Source organism: Callorhinchus milii, unplaced genomic scaffold, assembly GCF_018977255.1.
Source record: "Callorhinchus milii isolate IMCB2004 unplaced genomic scaffold, IMCB_Cmil_1.0 Scaffold3, whole genome shotgun sequence".
Classification (NCBI taxonomy): Eukaryota; Metazoa; Chordata; class Chondrichthyes; order Chimaeriformes; family Callorhinchidae; genus Callorhinchus; species Callorhinchus milii.
Window position 1 is genome coordinate 26,451,311 of NW_024704744.1, and position 16,500 is coordinate 26,467,810.

Below are 16,500 nucleotides of genomic sequence, written 5' to 3' on the forward strand. Positions count from 1 at the left end.
TTTCTCCTCCGATTTCTCCTGTCTCGTGTCTGACTTGTGTGAGGTACTGTTTCATAGGTTCTTTAGTTCACAAAAAGCTCTAATTCTAATATCAAACAAGTACTATGGGATGCACCGGTGGGATATTATGTTTCCCGCCACTCCACATGGATACTCTCCTGTGGGTTTGACAATATGGTGACAATTCTTTGCTTTCTCCTTACTCACTAAGGAGACACTGAAGCTGTTTGTGAGGAAAATAAATTCTACTTAAGTTGTCATAGACTTAATTTGAATGTAGAGGTGAAAGAACCATTTTCTATCCAGGGCAAGTGGAAATCCACATAAAATTTTGATATATTTAGCTGTTGCTTAAAAATTACATTGAGGGCTAATTTTTCTCCAGACATCATCAGTAACACTAATCTACCAAAAAACACACAGCAGACTAAAAACTGGAGAGCAAATAATACAAATACAAAAAAAAACCTAAACTATATTTGTATAGCATATTTCACGTTGGAGGATGTCCCAAGGCATTGGACAGTCAGGGATTTGGATCCAAGCAGGGGCATTGGGAAGGTGGAGGGAGTCCAGGAGGTGACCAAAGGTGTGGTCGAAGATGAGGGTCTTGGGGCGTGCCTTGAAGGAGCCAAGGGAGGGAGCAAGGAGAACGGAACGTGGGATGGAGTTCCAAAAGGTGGGGGTAGAGGCTGAAGGCCTGACCGCCGATGATGGGGGAGCCCGGCAGGGGAGGAGCAAGCTGGAGCGGACAGGTTGATATGGGGTTAGCAGGTAATAATGTGTTGTTGTGGCGTAGAGGTGTAACACCTACATATGTCACAGTGCAGTATACTGCAGTGTACTCTCCCTTCCCCAACACGCAAACACAATTGAACGGTCTGGGTGAGGTATTTGCTCCACTCCCTTGTAAGAACCTGCTAAATAGAGAGGAAGAAACTAGAGAAAAATATTTTAATATTTTTAAGGAGCTTTTGCTTTTTATTCTGTTGCACATCTGCAATTAAACTATTGAATAGCAGTCACCATCACTAATTGCAAGTTACTGAATGCCAATATCATACATTCAAATGGCAGATTGCTCCACAATCTGGAACTAAACAGCAGCGCTGTACTTGCATACCATTTGAAACCATTTTGAAACCCGCATTGCTCCATATAACATGTGCATATGCGTGTTCAATAACTGCAGATGTACCCTCCAAATAGGTTCAATTATTCTGTGGTAGAAGCAAAATACATCAACTTATTTAAGAAGGAATGTTAAGGGAGAAGGGAATAGAGGTGTATATGAGATGGGGATTAAGAGGGGTGGAGACTTGTATGGATACAAACACTGGCAAGGACTAATTGAGCTGAATAGCCTGTTTCCATGCTCCATCTTGCTCAAGTGGTATTTTCCATGTGTGACCCATGGCCATTCATTGGCCAACTATTCAACAACAAAGGAGAGGGGAGGGGGAATTATATTCCAGCCCCAATCATGTGCTCACCTAACATCCTGACACCTGTCATCAGAGTCACCAAGAATAATAACCCCTTGACTAATACTCCCCACCCCGATGTACTTCCTCAGCTGATGGGTGCGCTAAGCTGGTTCTCGTGTCTGGGTGAGATCAGCTAACTCAACACAGACAAGGATACAAACCTGTCACCTTCAATTGTATATGTTTAATGCTGCGCCAGGCACACAGTCACTGTAGAGCTTGAATCTTCAATGCTAAATGATTAATATGAATAAAAAATATTTATGCTATGCTTCTCGTTGATCCTGTGGGAATATTTTGTGGAATATTTTGAATCTTTTCATCAGACTCGAGTGCACAGAAACTTTCATAAGAAATGCAATTAGTGTTTATGTGAAAAAGTTTCTTATCTCTTGATGCTTTGAAATCTAATTATAATTACATAAAATTACATAGACTGTACAGCACCGAAATAGGTCATTCTGCCCAACTAGACTGTGCCTGTGTTTATACTCCATCTGAGCCTCCACCCATCCTAATCTCTCTCTACCCCGTCCCACATCCCTCTATTCACGGTATTTTTTGCAGTTCACTTTGAAGCAAATCCATCTGAACAAATTAAAAATATTTTTTTAGATTTTTTGATTTTTTGATAGGTGTCAGTCTACCAAATTAAGACTGAAATTAAGATTTTTAAATGTTGAGCCCAAACAATCGATGCCTTGATTGTTTTACATCTCCTCCTCCTTCCCTAGCTCAGAGGAGCTGAGGTAATTGCAGCACCTCATCAACTTGCCTGAGATCAATAAATCAGTGATCAAGGTAACATCTTGCATTTATATAGCACTCTTCATGCCGGTGGTGTCTCAAGGTGCTTAACAGCGGTGTGGTTTGACGCTCAGCTGGAAAGAGAGGGAAGGTGACCAAAGCCACAGTCGAAGAGGAAAGTCTTCAGGTGTGATTTGAAGATGGGCAGAGAGGGGCAAAATGGAGGGATTGAGGCAAGGAGTTCCAAGGATTTTAGGTAGAGCGGTAAAAAGCACAGCTGTCAACGGTGGAGCGGAGGGGACGTGCAGAAGACCCAAGGCAACTGAGTGAAGGTGTAGGTAGTGGCGTGGGATGTGAGTAGATTAAATAGGTAGGGAAGTGCCAGGGTATGAAGTGATTTGAAAGTGAGATTGAGGATCTTGAAATCGATCTATTCTGCAACAGGGAACTGAGTTGGCAAAACCTAGAGTGATGTGGGAGGAGGAGGCTTCTTACCAAGAACCTACAAGAAACTATTTTAATTAGCATGTGTTCCCTCAAACTAACTAGTTTTAAAAGAGTGTTTTGTCCTTCAGGCTCTTATCAACCACTGTGTACTTCAGAGAAAATGTGTTTTATCCACAGAATTACAAAGCCAGGGTCAGCTGATAGAATGTTCTGAGATGCTCTTTATCTGCTACTGTTGATGTTATCTCGTTGCCAATGTTACAGTGTAAACAAGGTAAGATGATAACAAGAATGTACGACTCTGACAATAACCTGACAGGCATTTTTCTTATTTTGTTCCTCGCATTAATCATCAACAATGATTTATTTTTGTTCTTCCTAGTCTCTCGGTGGTACATTCTGTTAAAGTTCTTATAACAGCAGTAAAGTTGGACTACTATCTAATTTGTTTCCAGTTAGCATTTTTTAAATCAAAAGTGTCTGTGTTGTGCATAATGCCATTTAATGAATATCATACAAGGGTAGAATTGCTGCCTAAGTTAACATTTAATGCCATCTTAAAGACATTATTTTGCAGATGCCGATAGCAGTCCAGAATGGATGGTGGTAGATTCCTCTCTAAGTCACATGCTTACTGGGTCCTATTTAAACATAGCTTTGGTAGCCTCCGCCCAACGAGCATTGCTTATGAGCACAAAATTGCAAACAATTTGAATTGTTTCTTGCATCATTTTTAATGCATCTTTCTTTCCGTTCTAGGTAACCCACAACATCCTAGCCAAGAAACCAGGCAGAAGCCCCTGTAGCAAAACCTGAGATGCCAGGAAGCCTTGAAAACAACAAACTGTCCAATTTGAAACAAAAACAGAAGTCGCTGGGAACACTCGGGCAGCATCTATGGAGAAAGGAAAGTGAGTCAACGTTTCAGGTCCATGACCCTTCGTCCTACCTCAGAAGAACATGTCTACTCCACTAATATGAATTCTTCAGTTTCTCTCGCAAGCTGTTGCAATGATATAGCTCAGTAAGTTTGCCAAACTCTAAGATTGGTTCAGATGAAGAAGGCTCTCCAGCACATTTGATTTCGTACCATCCAGAATACTTGCCCTACTGTCTTCCCATCACAGCAACAAACTGTTTTAAATGATTCCAAAAAATTGTTACTGTGCTCAGGAACACTCCCTTATTGGTCGAGAGTGCACAAACTAGTTTTATGTACGATCTTTACAGTCAACTGAGAGAGGAGAGTTTAATTTCTTCATTGAGGGTGTTTTATTCACCCTAGTTCAGGGCTGTCAGTACAGTGCTGGTGATGTCCCTGATGGGAAACTAACCTCTTTTGTTCCATTTACTTTAATGCAGGCAGATGCTTCTGACAACCTTGGGAGCTGATGCAAAGTGCTTTTACACTGGAAAAAAACAGTTCATTTATTCATTGGAAAGTACAAAATTGTATTATTCCAAATGCGTTCCCTTCCTTAGTTATTGCTGGTCATAATTAGGAATGGTATAGTTAATACGATTAAAAATGTGCCATTTTAAATCAGTCTTTAATGCCAACTTTGGGATTGAATGGTTTCTTCACGGTTTTTCAGTCAAATTAACCTCCATCTTTACTTTAAAGTGAAGCAATGTTTCAATTCCTGTACACTAGGCATCATTTTCAAAAGTGACTTTTGAGTACAGTTTCCGATCGATAAAGCATTCCTTGAATTGGTGATAACAGAGGAACAATTGTGACCACATATATCTCTTATCAAATCCTTGTCTGCAATGCCGGGTGATTCCTTTCCTGAAACTGTCTAACTGAAGGTTGCTGTGCACTAAGTTCAAAGCTATCTGTGGGAATAAAGAACTGCCACTTCCATAGAGCAGTGCTTTGCAGGAGTTGTGAAGAACTGCATGTCCTTTCTGTATGTAAGCGTAAGCCCCAGGGTATGTAAATGTGAACAACCTCAACCAAACAGCTCCACTGAAAAAGGGCTGAAACAAGACAGCTCCTGCCACCACTATTGTCGCACAAATACAAGGGGTGCTCATTCAGATAGAATATGTTGCAGTGTCAACTTATCCCATGTGACTAACTTTGAGACAAGACACTGTTTGTTAGTATTCACCCCTGCACAGCTCATTCTGAACAGCCCCAGAGCCCTCGAATGTTTCTGTGATTTGCTGAATTGCAATGAATGAATGAATTAAATCGACTTTAAAAGAAAAAAGGAAACAACCTCAATGAATACAATGTCCAGAATGTAGGCATCCCAATTACATAATTTGTACTTAAACTGGAGGAGAATAATGGAGACGATGAAAGTCAACTGCACTGTTTCAGTGGTCCCATTCCTTCCTATAAATCCGTAGCACCATTTTTTTTGAAAATATATATTTATTTAGAAAATGTTATATTTGGTACAACAAAAAGCACAAGCAAACACCAAATACATTATGTTATCAGTATTCAAACACAAACATGGCGATGTCCCCTGATGTCAGCCCGCGTGGGGTTGGGTAGCAGGTGTTGTGACTGTGTGTTTTGTGTAGACTGTATAGTTTGGGACATGACATGTATGCGATTGCCAGGATGGTGGAAGGTAAACTGGATGAACCTTGGTCTTCTTTTGTCTAGCGATTCTTATGTTCTCGTGTTCTATTTGTAGGCAAACAGAACAGTAAATTGTCACATAGCAATGTCCCACAAACAGCTGTAAAGTCAATGACCAATTTTATCTGGGGGATTGTTGGCCAGGACACCAGGAAAAACTGCCTTCTCTTTCAAATAGTGCCATGAGAATCTTACCACATCAAATGAAAAGATAATTATTATTACTTAATCATTATCTCTGAAAGGTATCAAGTTTAAAGAAGTTGCAACCAGCACCTCACCTTTTTTTACACATCCTTACACATTTTTTTAGGCCTCATTAGGTTCACATCACACATGAGACCCTTAAGGGACCCGCTGCTGGTTAGAATAAAGAGAGGTAATATCAGAAAGAAGGAAAAGTCCCAGGGGTAGGTGACTCAAGGTAGGTAGCAGTTTGTCTGTTACAACAAGAGTTCAGTTATTAACAAGTTATAAAAGAAGTAAAACTTAAAGTAAAAAAAATTCAAAAAGATTCCATTATGTTTAGCTTCTGATTGGGTGTCAATCAGACTGCTGAATTTGGAAAGGGAATTTAATGCGCTTGTACTTTGCATTCTCGTATAATGAGCTTTTAATTTCTGAGGTCTGAGCATGCTGTTGGTTTCAGTTGAGGTGGTAAGAGTTCTTTCATGCAAGCTCTCTTGAGACTAATGTCTAGCGTTCCTGAATTCACTGTTGACAGCTCTTTTGTATACAGCTACTAGTTGGTGCTTGTCACAGTTAAGGTCCGCTGAGGATACTGTTCCAAATTTAGATCAGTTGCTATTTGTTTTCTTTGATTTCTCGTCCATGCTGTTGTTGGGTGGTTTTTCTGTTCCCTGTGTTGCTTTGTACTGCTTTTGGTGTACAGAGATGTGTGCAGGTAATTTACAGAGAAAACAGAAAATGATGGAAATACACAGCAGTTGAAATATTAGGGTGAAAAATTTGATATTCTAACAATTATGTACAATTCTATATAAACTTGACTGATAACTTGACCCTGGCTTAACTTGCCACTACCACTTACGTTATCATGCTAAAAAATATGCATTGTGTTAAAAATAATAAAAATCCTTGCATTTGATATAGCGCCTTATCACATCTTTGAGGTGTCTCAAAGCGCTTCACAGAATAATAATAATCCTTGCATTTGATATAGCGCTTTTCACGTCGGGAGGACGTCCCAAAGCGCTTCACAGAATATACTGTAAAGTGAATTGACTGTGTATTTTGTGGGTGAAACGCAGCGGCCAATTGTGCACAGCAGTGTCCCACAAACAGCTGAGGATTCAGTGACAAAATTAACGCTCACACTGTCACTGTTAAGAAATATTTTCAGTAAAATATTAATAATGACCCCCCCCCCAAGCCAACCACAAGCCAACCATTGTCATAGGATTTTATTGTCACGGGATTTGTTGTCGTAGGATTTGGTTGTCGGGGGAGCGGCTCAGCTTTGATGTAGGGCCAGCCCTGCAAAACCCTAAGGAGGCGCAACCCATAGTTTGAGAACCTCTGGAATAGAACAGTGCGGGAGAGGGGATCAGAAGGGGTGGAGGTGAACGTGGAACATAAATACTGGCATGGACTCACCATACCAAATGGCCTGTTTCCGTGCTGAACAGTCAATGCAATGCTATGTAATTCACTTCATTGTTCACCCCCGCATCCGAAAGTGAAAGCAGGTTAATGTTTATGGTAGGATACTTCATCAGAACTAACTAACTGGTTGTGATGAAAAGTTATGCCAGAGAAGTTTGTATAATGTTCTATTTCAGAAGCTAATCAATGTGTTGCTCATTTTTAGCATTTTCTGTTTTTGTTGCAGATTTCCACCATCTGCTTGTTTTCTTTCTATCTTTATGTTGCAAGCATGACCTCAGGATTGGTTTAAATCAACTCAAGATGTCTCTTCTCCCTCATTAATTGTATGACAGTACAGTTGCAGCCCTGAATGTCTGATCAGCTTAGTCTTGGACAATTCCGGGCTTTGGAAGACTGCACTCACTGCCTGCTGAGTCAATTCACTTGTATGTTTTTAGAAAATGATTCCAGAAGATATCTTTCCCTCCCTCAGAATAAGGAATAATTTACAAAGTCGGCTTTTGTTCAAACAACCTGAATGAAAATCGGAATCTATGGAGAAGATCTGGAACCTTTTACATTCTATTAATGTTAATTGATCTTGAAGGACACTATTCATGGATGCGCAGTGCCCCTCATTATGTTGCGAACATGCAGATGCGTTACTAATTCATTATATCCCAGATTACTGACCCGAATAATAATCAATTGCAGAGCCACTCCAAGAAATTGAGCTCTCTTTAAACAATACTTGTGTCCTACATAGTGTGGTTATTCCTCTTCAGCCGTGCTTATGACCATCTCCCCCCACCCCCACACCCCGGCTTGGAGTCAGGCTCCGCCACTGTTAAGCACTCTGAGATTGGAGAGCAAGTTAATTCTAATTGCACTGTTTGAACATCATGCAGTAGACTGTTGAAATAATGCTGTATATGTCACAGAAAGTACTAACTTTCGAAAATTGCACCGTGTGTTTCTAATGTTATCTTTAACAAAACTAACCTGATGGAGAGATTAAGAAATATGGTAGCAGTTTACAATGTTGCATGTGGGTTACCCACATTTTATACAAAAAAGAGCAGCAGACTGTTGTCTTTTCTGTTCCAAGGTCTGATGCCCACAGCTCAGTGTTGGGGAAAAACCCAAATTGGCAGTTCCATCTCCTGACCACTGCTACTGGTATTTGAATAGCTGAGAAAAACAAAAACCTTTCTAATGGTAGAACATCATTTGCTTCCATGAGTCTCTGAAGGTTTTGAGACAGTGTAAACAATTGGGCTCCACTTTTCATGCCAGTGTTTGAAACTCTGGATCCACAAGGTATGAAAACAGTATAAAGGGCATCACGGTCTCAGGCAATGCAGAGCTGGATCTTCACAAAACAGATAGAGGCTGAAAAGTTATCTTGTTTATTCAATTTCTTCTCATCCAACAAAAATATCCAGCAAAAGGGGGGATGGTTGCAGGGAGATCGGGGGAGGCAAGGCTGAGCAATGATGGTCAAACTTAAGGCCAGAGGGCTGTAAGGTGGCCGTAAAAAACAAACAAGGCATCCATCAGAGAAGAAAGTGTCTGTTATAACTTAGCTATTCATGATGATCAGAGAGTGTCTTTTTGAACTGGTGGTATGAGAACTGCACAGAGGTTTACTACCAGGTCAGGTAATTAATTGCTACCATTGACTATGTATTCCATGGTAAGAAGAATGGTCACAACTCTGAACAAATACCTCCTGTGTTCCCATTGGATTGACTGAATAAAGTGCAGTATCAGTGCTTTCCATAATATTAACCAACAGCCCCTTCATCAACTGCTCAACTACTCTAATCTCATCTGTTCAACTGAATTCCCAAAAGCTTTCTGAGACCATTTTTAAAAGTCAGTCACACTCCAGACTTCTTAAATAAAATTAATATTTTTAAATAAAATTAATATTTTAAACAAAATTAATATTTTTAAACAAAATTAATATTTTTAAATAAAATTAATATTTTTAAAATAAAATTAATATTTTTAAAATACAATTAATATTTTTAAAATAAAATTAATATTTTTAAAATAAAATTAATATTTTTAAAATAAAATTAATATTTTTAAAATAAAATTAAAAACTAGCACATGCACAGAACTCCAAAACTGGGATTAAGTGTTTTAATAGCCCCTTGATGGGCAGTGGAATGAAAAATCACACCGCTCTCTGATTGAAAGTGAAGCAACTTTGCCCCCATTAGTATAAACACAGTGTAAAGCTGTTTTGTTGGTCCCACTCATTAACCTACGGTATGAAAAAGAAAACCCCATGTTAACATTTATCCTCACTGAATATCCTAAGGAAAGTTGGGCTGAAAGCATATTTGGTTCTTTGAAGCTGATGCCTATGGTGTATTTACTCTGCCATCCCATACTTTGAAGAACCCCAACGCTTTTTTCTATTTAACTTGCTTAATATATTATTTCCAGCACTCATCACTCTTTAGGCATCAGTCTGGATGAAATATTAGTACTCTCAGAGAAGATTGTGGGTTCAAGCATCACATCGGAACATCATATAGTCTGGGCTGTTACTCCAGTGCAGTGCTATAAATGGAATCTTGTTGTTGTTGTTGTTGCTGTGGGATGAGCTACATTGTTCCAGGTGATGTGCATCACATAAAATGTAAAAGCCTGATGGATGATAAAGATGTACACGGAAAGAGAAAAGAGAAGGGAGTTTTATACCTCTGTGCCTGATTTGTAAACTCCTGGGCAGGCTGTGAGTGTGAAATTGCCTTCCAATTACTATTTGAGACTGAATTTTGCAAATTAGAAACACAGATAATTAAAATTTCTTGAATTGATAAGTGTTTGTACCTGACTAGGCTTATCTGATCTGCAGAGACTGAGTTCTGGAGCTGTCACAAAGCTCTCAGACATACTCTCAGCACTGTGAGGTGAGATACGTTAGAAAGATTGTGCAGATTGTTGGAATACAATTTGAGTTCTGAATTGGAAAGCAAGTAATATTGGTGGCACGCAATTTGCATCAGAGGAGTTGAAAGTGGTTTTCAGGCAAAATAATAGGAAAGAAAAGACTTAATGTCATGACAATCAGAGTGCATTTGGATTTTAGCTTCAGATCTGACTTTGAGTTGCTAGTACAAAATATAACAAAAATAGCTTGCACTTATATAGCGCCCTCCACGCAGGGTAGTCTCTCAGAGCGCTTAACAGCAACTGAGCCTGACTCCGAGCCAGGGGGAGATGGCCGTAAGCACAGTCGAAGAGGAAAGTTTTCAGGCAGAAAGTAGTCCTGGTCAGGGACTGGATTTGGGGGAGGAAGGACAGTTAGGGGTCAAACTGGATGCTGAGATTGCCCACTATTTCAATGAGTCTGAGGGAAAGCCCAGGGAGGTTCAGGAGTTTAGATCTGCAGGAGTGAAAACGTTGACGGGAGCCAAGGAGTATGCAGGAAGTTGCACTCATCCAGGCCCTGATGTCTGCCAGACAAGCTGATAGAACATCGGTGGACCTGGAGTTGGTACCCTGGAGCTCTGGGGTACCCTGCAGGTGATCGGGCGGGGGCGGGAGGAGAAACCATTTGTTGAGATGAAATGGAGTCGGTTGGTTAAGTAGGACTCGAACCATGCGAGTGGGGTCCCACTAAGGTAAATGACGGAGGAGAACTAATGGAGGGTGATCGCGTGGTCGGCTGTGTTGAACGCAGCAGAGATCCAGGAGGACGAGAAGGCAGAGGGAGCCGTGGTCACAGATAGACTGTCATTTGTGACTTTGACTAGCGCTGTCTCTGTGCTGTGGGCAGTCAGGGTGAAAAACCAGACTGCAGGGCCTTGAGGAGGGAGTGGAAGGAGAGGTGTGACCGAAGTTGACCTGTAACAATATGTTCCCGACTTTGGCAAGGAAAGATAGGTTGGAGATGGGATGGTGTGAGAGATTAGAGCGATCGAGGGTGGGTTTTTTGAGGAGGGATGTAATGACAGCAGTTTTCAGGGGGAGTGGACCAGCAGCTGGGTGGGGAGTGGGGGTCGAGAAAGCAGGTGGTGAACCTCATCTGGGCGATTGTGGTTGAGAGCGAGGAGGGAGAAATGGGGGAAGGGGGTGTAAAGAGGGAGTAGTATCAGGAGCTGTGGTGGAGAGAGAAAGTGAGAAGGAGAAGGTGGATGGTCTGGGTGGGGTGGTGGAGGACGATGCAGCCAAGCAAATATTTTCAATTTTTGAGGCGAAGAAGTCTAGGACCTCTTTGCACTTGGCGTGTGACATGAGGATAGAGGGGGCTTGAGGGGGTGCACGGAGGAGGTGATGATGGTGGAAAACAGTGTCTTTGGATTGTTGTTTGCCTCCAGGATGACTTTGGAGTAAAAGTCAGTTTTGGCCTGTGAAAGCTAGAGGCGATAAGTGCGCAGGTGCTCGAGCAGCAACTGGCGGTGAATCATGAAAATATATGTATTAATGGAGTGAATTTTCAACTCAATATCCAATATTTTGAACTTCACAACCCAAAATGTTAATTCTTCTAATCCATGCTCTTTTAAGTAATTGTGATGTTTGTTGGTATAAAATGTGAGCAAAATTTGTGTACAAATTTGGCTTCCCTGTTTAGGAATGGAATATCATGAATTAAAATATTAAATGGGGTTTCATCTTGTGACTGAACATCTTTCATCCTGTAATTGTGTGGTTCCAGTGGCTGACAATTAATCCCCGACATATTTCATTGCTTGACCTGACACAGAGAGTAAGTGGAACAAAAGGGTTTGGGTTTGGCAATTGACTGACGTGACGTCAAGGGTTTATAATAATAATAATAATAATCCTTGCATTTGATATAGCGCTTTTCATGTCGGGAGGACGTCCCAAAGCGCTTCACAGAACACACTGTAAAGTGAATTGACTGTATATTTGTGGGCGAACGCGGCAGCCAATTGCGCACAGCAATGTCCCACAAACAGTCGTAGATTGAAAGTGACCAATTTATTATTGTTTTTTTGTTTTGGAGGGATTATTATTAGGCTCTGTGTGGAGTAAGGAAACTTGCCCAAGGTTTCGCCCTCTGCCTGGAATTGAACTCAGGTCTCTCACTTGCAAAGCGAGTGCTCTAACCACTGAGCTACAGGACTCCACAAGGGCCATCAATCAACTGAAGAAGTCAGCAACCTAACTCATCAAGTAGATTTGAGGCTAGAACATTCACAATTCACTCTGGGAGGAACAATTAAAAGACTTCAGCCAAGTTTAGGATCAGGCAATATTTTCTTGATAACTTGACTGCAGAGACGCACTTGCTTGTGCAGACAAATATGCAGTGTAAAGGTGGTGTAAAAGAAGGGAAGGAACTTATTCATTTATTATTATTATGTGAATAGACCACCTTCAGAGGCTAAATATTATCAGATATTGGAAACAAATGAATGGCAATTCCTTCATAGAGAATAAAATGCATCTTTGATACGATGTGATGAGGCAAATGAGTGCCAATTTTGTTCAGTTAGCAGCAGTTCCACTTTCAGCTCAGAAGTTCGAAAGTTCCTGTTTACTGCTGCCTAATACTATTTTGACATAATAATAATAATCCTTGCATTTGATATATTGCCTTATCACATCTTAGGGATGTCTCAAAGCGCTTCACAGAATATACTGTAAAGTGAATTGACTGTATATTTTGTGGGCACGGCAGCCAATTGCGCACAGTAGTGACAAAAGTTTTATTTTTTAAGGAATTATTACCCCGGAAAAGCAATCCACCAATTGACTAACAAGTGGGTTCCTACTTACTGCTAGGTAAACAGAGGCATGTGAAGTAAGGAAACTTACCCAACATTTAGCCCTGCTGGAATCAAACCCAGGTTTCTTGCTTGTGAGTCGAGTGCTCTAACCACTGAGCTACAAGACCCCATGATGAGCGATGAGTCAACTAAAATTCCTAAATCTCCTTCAGCTTTCCCCTGGGCAAGGTGTGTCCCATCCACGGAATGTGCTTGCCTCCTATTTTTACATCCTTTATGCAGTAACTTGCATTGATCTATAATGAACTTCATTTGCTAGTCATCAGTCCACATACAAACTCTATCAGGCTTTCTTTCTAAAACCATAGCGAAGGTTGACTTACACCCTCTTTTGTTGCCCAGAGTTTATTTGAAGGATTGATCTGCATAGAATTCGAATGGGTGAAAGCCAGGTCTACCAAGCGATGAACATAAAACTTTCTGGTGCCTGAGCTACCGAGGATAGCCTTGATCTATTTCAGGATTTTAAGATGAAACACTTGGCTATAGGGATCCTAATACAAAAACAAACAGCAAATTGCATTTTTATAGCACATTTCACATCAGGAACATGTCCCAAGGTGCTGGCTATAATAGCATTGAAATAGTTTGGTTGTAAATGCCCTGCTCTCACATGCTCTTTGCACCAGCCAGTTGCAGAGATCCATAAGCAGGTTGCTAAGGTCTTGACTCTTTGTTCTAGGAATTATAACATAATAGTCCTTTGAAAAGGAATGAGAAATTAAATATTACAATGTATCTGCCAGAAAAAATAGGAAGTTTACTTCATCTCATTTTATATGGATAACATTTATACAAGATGTAATGTGAATAATTACATTTCTTATTTTTTTGTTATGAATTGAATCTTGGCAAAGAACCACATTACAAACAGACCAAATGGACAATGTAAACTTGTAAGCTTTTCACCTACAAGGCCATTCACGGCCTTGCTCCCTCCTACCTCTCCGACCTACTATCCCCCTACCTACCTGCCCGTACCCTCCGTTCCTCTGGCTCCGGTCTGCTCCACGTCCCCCGCCCCAACCGCCCTACCATCGGTGGTCGGGCCTTCAGCCCCCAGGCTCTGGAACTCCATCCCCAGTGCCTTCGCCTTGCTTCCTCCCTTTCCTCCTTCAAGGCCGGTCTCAAAACCTTTCTCTTTGACCGAGCCTTCAGCTCCCCTCTCGACTCTCTTCCCCCTCCTCGCTCCCTCCCTTCCCTCCCCTCACCCTGACCATTTCCCCCCTCCTCGCTCCCTCCCTTCCCTCCCCTCACCCTGACCATTTCCCCCCTGCTCGGGTCATGACCCAACTGTGCAGCGCCTTGGGACGTTCTCCTGACGTGAAAGGCGCTTTATAAATGGAATCTTGTTGTTGTTGTTGTTGTATATTGTAGCCTGCTTGCTACTAATCTATTATCAGGAGAAGGGGATGTGGGGGGAATGAGTGGGAGGAGATTACTGAAGAGTATAAACATTGGCATGGATGTAAACCTATGTAAATTATCAGCTATGTTAATTATTAGTGTTAGAACACCACTTTGGGATTATCGGTCTCTGCTGAAAGAGATTTGGGTTGCTAGGCTGCAAAGGATTAATTTGTGAAGGAAAATCTTAGTTTTCACTTGGCCTCTGTCATTCTGCTGTTGTGTAGGGAATTATAAGTTTGAACTTGTCATGGCTGACAGGTCAGAGAAACTGAGATTAGGAATGATTAAAAAGGATAGATTCAGAAAGTATCTTGGATATTATCTACAACAGAATGTGCAGCAAATAATTTTGAAAATTGCTAGAAGCATTTGGGAAAAGTTCAATTCAAAAAATTGTCTGTGTGTATTGTCCAAGGAATTGAGTTTTTTCTCCCTCAAAAATATTGCCTTGAGCTTCATCTTATTATGAATTGGGAATTAAAGAGAAAAAAAAAGTTATATATACAATACAGTTTTATACAGTGCCTTTCACGTTGGGAGGATGCCTCAAAGTTCTTGACACTCCTGTTTGGGCACCGAGCTGGGGGAAAGGAGCAGCAGGGTGTGGGGTAGGGAAAGGTGACAGAAAGTGTGGTCAAAGAGGTACATCTTGAGATGGGCCTTGTACAAAGGGAGGGAGCAAGAGAGTTGGAGGGACTCCTGGATGGAGTTCCATAAAATGGCAGCAGAATAGTTGAAAGCCCACTTGACAATGATAGGGCGTGGGACGTAAAACTGGCCAGGGTTTGCTGTATAAAGGGAGTGATTGGGTCAGTGGGGTTAGAGGAGGTCTCAGAGATAGGGTGGGGCAAGACTGTGGAGGAATTTGAAAGTGAGAACAAGGATCTTGAATTTGATTTGCTGGGGATGGGGAGCTATTGGAGCTAAGTAAGGATGGATGTTCTCTCCCACAATAGGCTCGAGGAACCTGGTGTGGGAGAGAACATAGGCTGCAGAAGTCTGGATTGTCTACAGCTTGTGTACGGAAGAGCTAAAGAGTCTGACGAGCAAGAGGTTAGCGCAGGTAAAACCTGGTGGTGATGTCCTCCTGACAAGAAAGGCGCTATACAAATGTAATTTTGTATTGTATTGTAAGGCATGTGAGAAAATATGTGTATTGAACCAGCTAGGCCAGCTTCCTGCTATTTGTCCAGATAAGACCATCCTACCCATTAGGCATTGGCTTACAGAGTTAATAGGAGCTGAATGGGAAAAATCCACTGCCTCCAGTGACCCTGCCTCCGAGTCCTGCCAATGAGCCAGACTGACTGTGTTGTCATCAGCAGTGCCCTGGAATACTTCGGATCTGCCTGGCTCAGGAACCAGACTACCGAGACCACCACAGTGGTTTAACTCAATTCCAACATTCTGTTATCTAGCTTAGCTCCAAGGAGATCTGCTTACCTTCCCCCGCCCACCCTCCAGGAGGATATTCATTGAGGTAGTTTGTGATATCCTCCACAGTCAAGATTAGCCTTTAATGTCTAGGCTCCCACATGACAAATAGCCTCCTCGTGTGTGGTACTGAAGGCTTTCAAAACCCTTTGGAACTGTACCCTATAAAGAATCAACACCTTGAGCAGGGGAAGAAAAACAGGGGACTTTTGTAGAATCATTCCATCTTCATTACTTCATTTCTAGGTTCAACAGATTCTCTGAACTTTTAACAAACTCATGCACACACACGCACACAGCATTGATTTTCACAGACTGTAGAATGTCATATGAATCATCATGAATACATGCTGTTCTCGCTCACACTCCCCAAGGCGATGACTCACACTGAGGCACGAAAGGGCCTTCCAGTATTTCACCTGTGACTGTGGTTTGGCTATGTTTGTAGGGCTCTTTGCCCTTGGGACATCCTTTTGACTTGAAAGGCACTATCCAAATGTAATTTGTTGCTGTTGCTGTAACTAAGTTTAGTTAACTCAGCAAAAATAGATTTACATATGGCACCACATCATTTGAGTGAACTAGTCGGTGTTTATGCTCCACACTAGCCTCCACCCCTCTTATTCCCTTCTCCCGTACCTTCTATTCCTTTCTCCCTCATTTTGCAGCAAGTTTCCTCAAATAGGTTGATTTTTTTTTNACTTCAACTACAGCTTCTGGCGCCGAGTCCACATTCTCACCAGCTTCAGCATAAAGAAGTTCCTCCTAAACTCTTTTTTGATCTACTGTTATTATGCTCTTATATTGACGGCTCCTCATTTTAGACTCACCAACAAGTGAAAACAAACTATGAAAGACAACCTTATCGAATCCTTTCATAATCTTAAATGCCTCTATCAGATCCCCTCTCAATTGTGTCAATTCCAGAAAAAATAGCTTCAACCTATCCAATCTTTTGACATCACATGTGACCTTCCAGATCCAC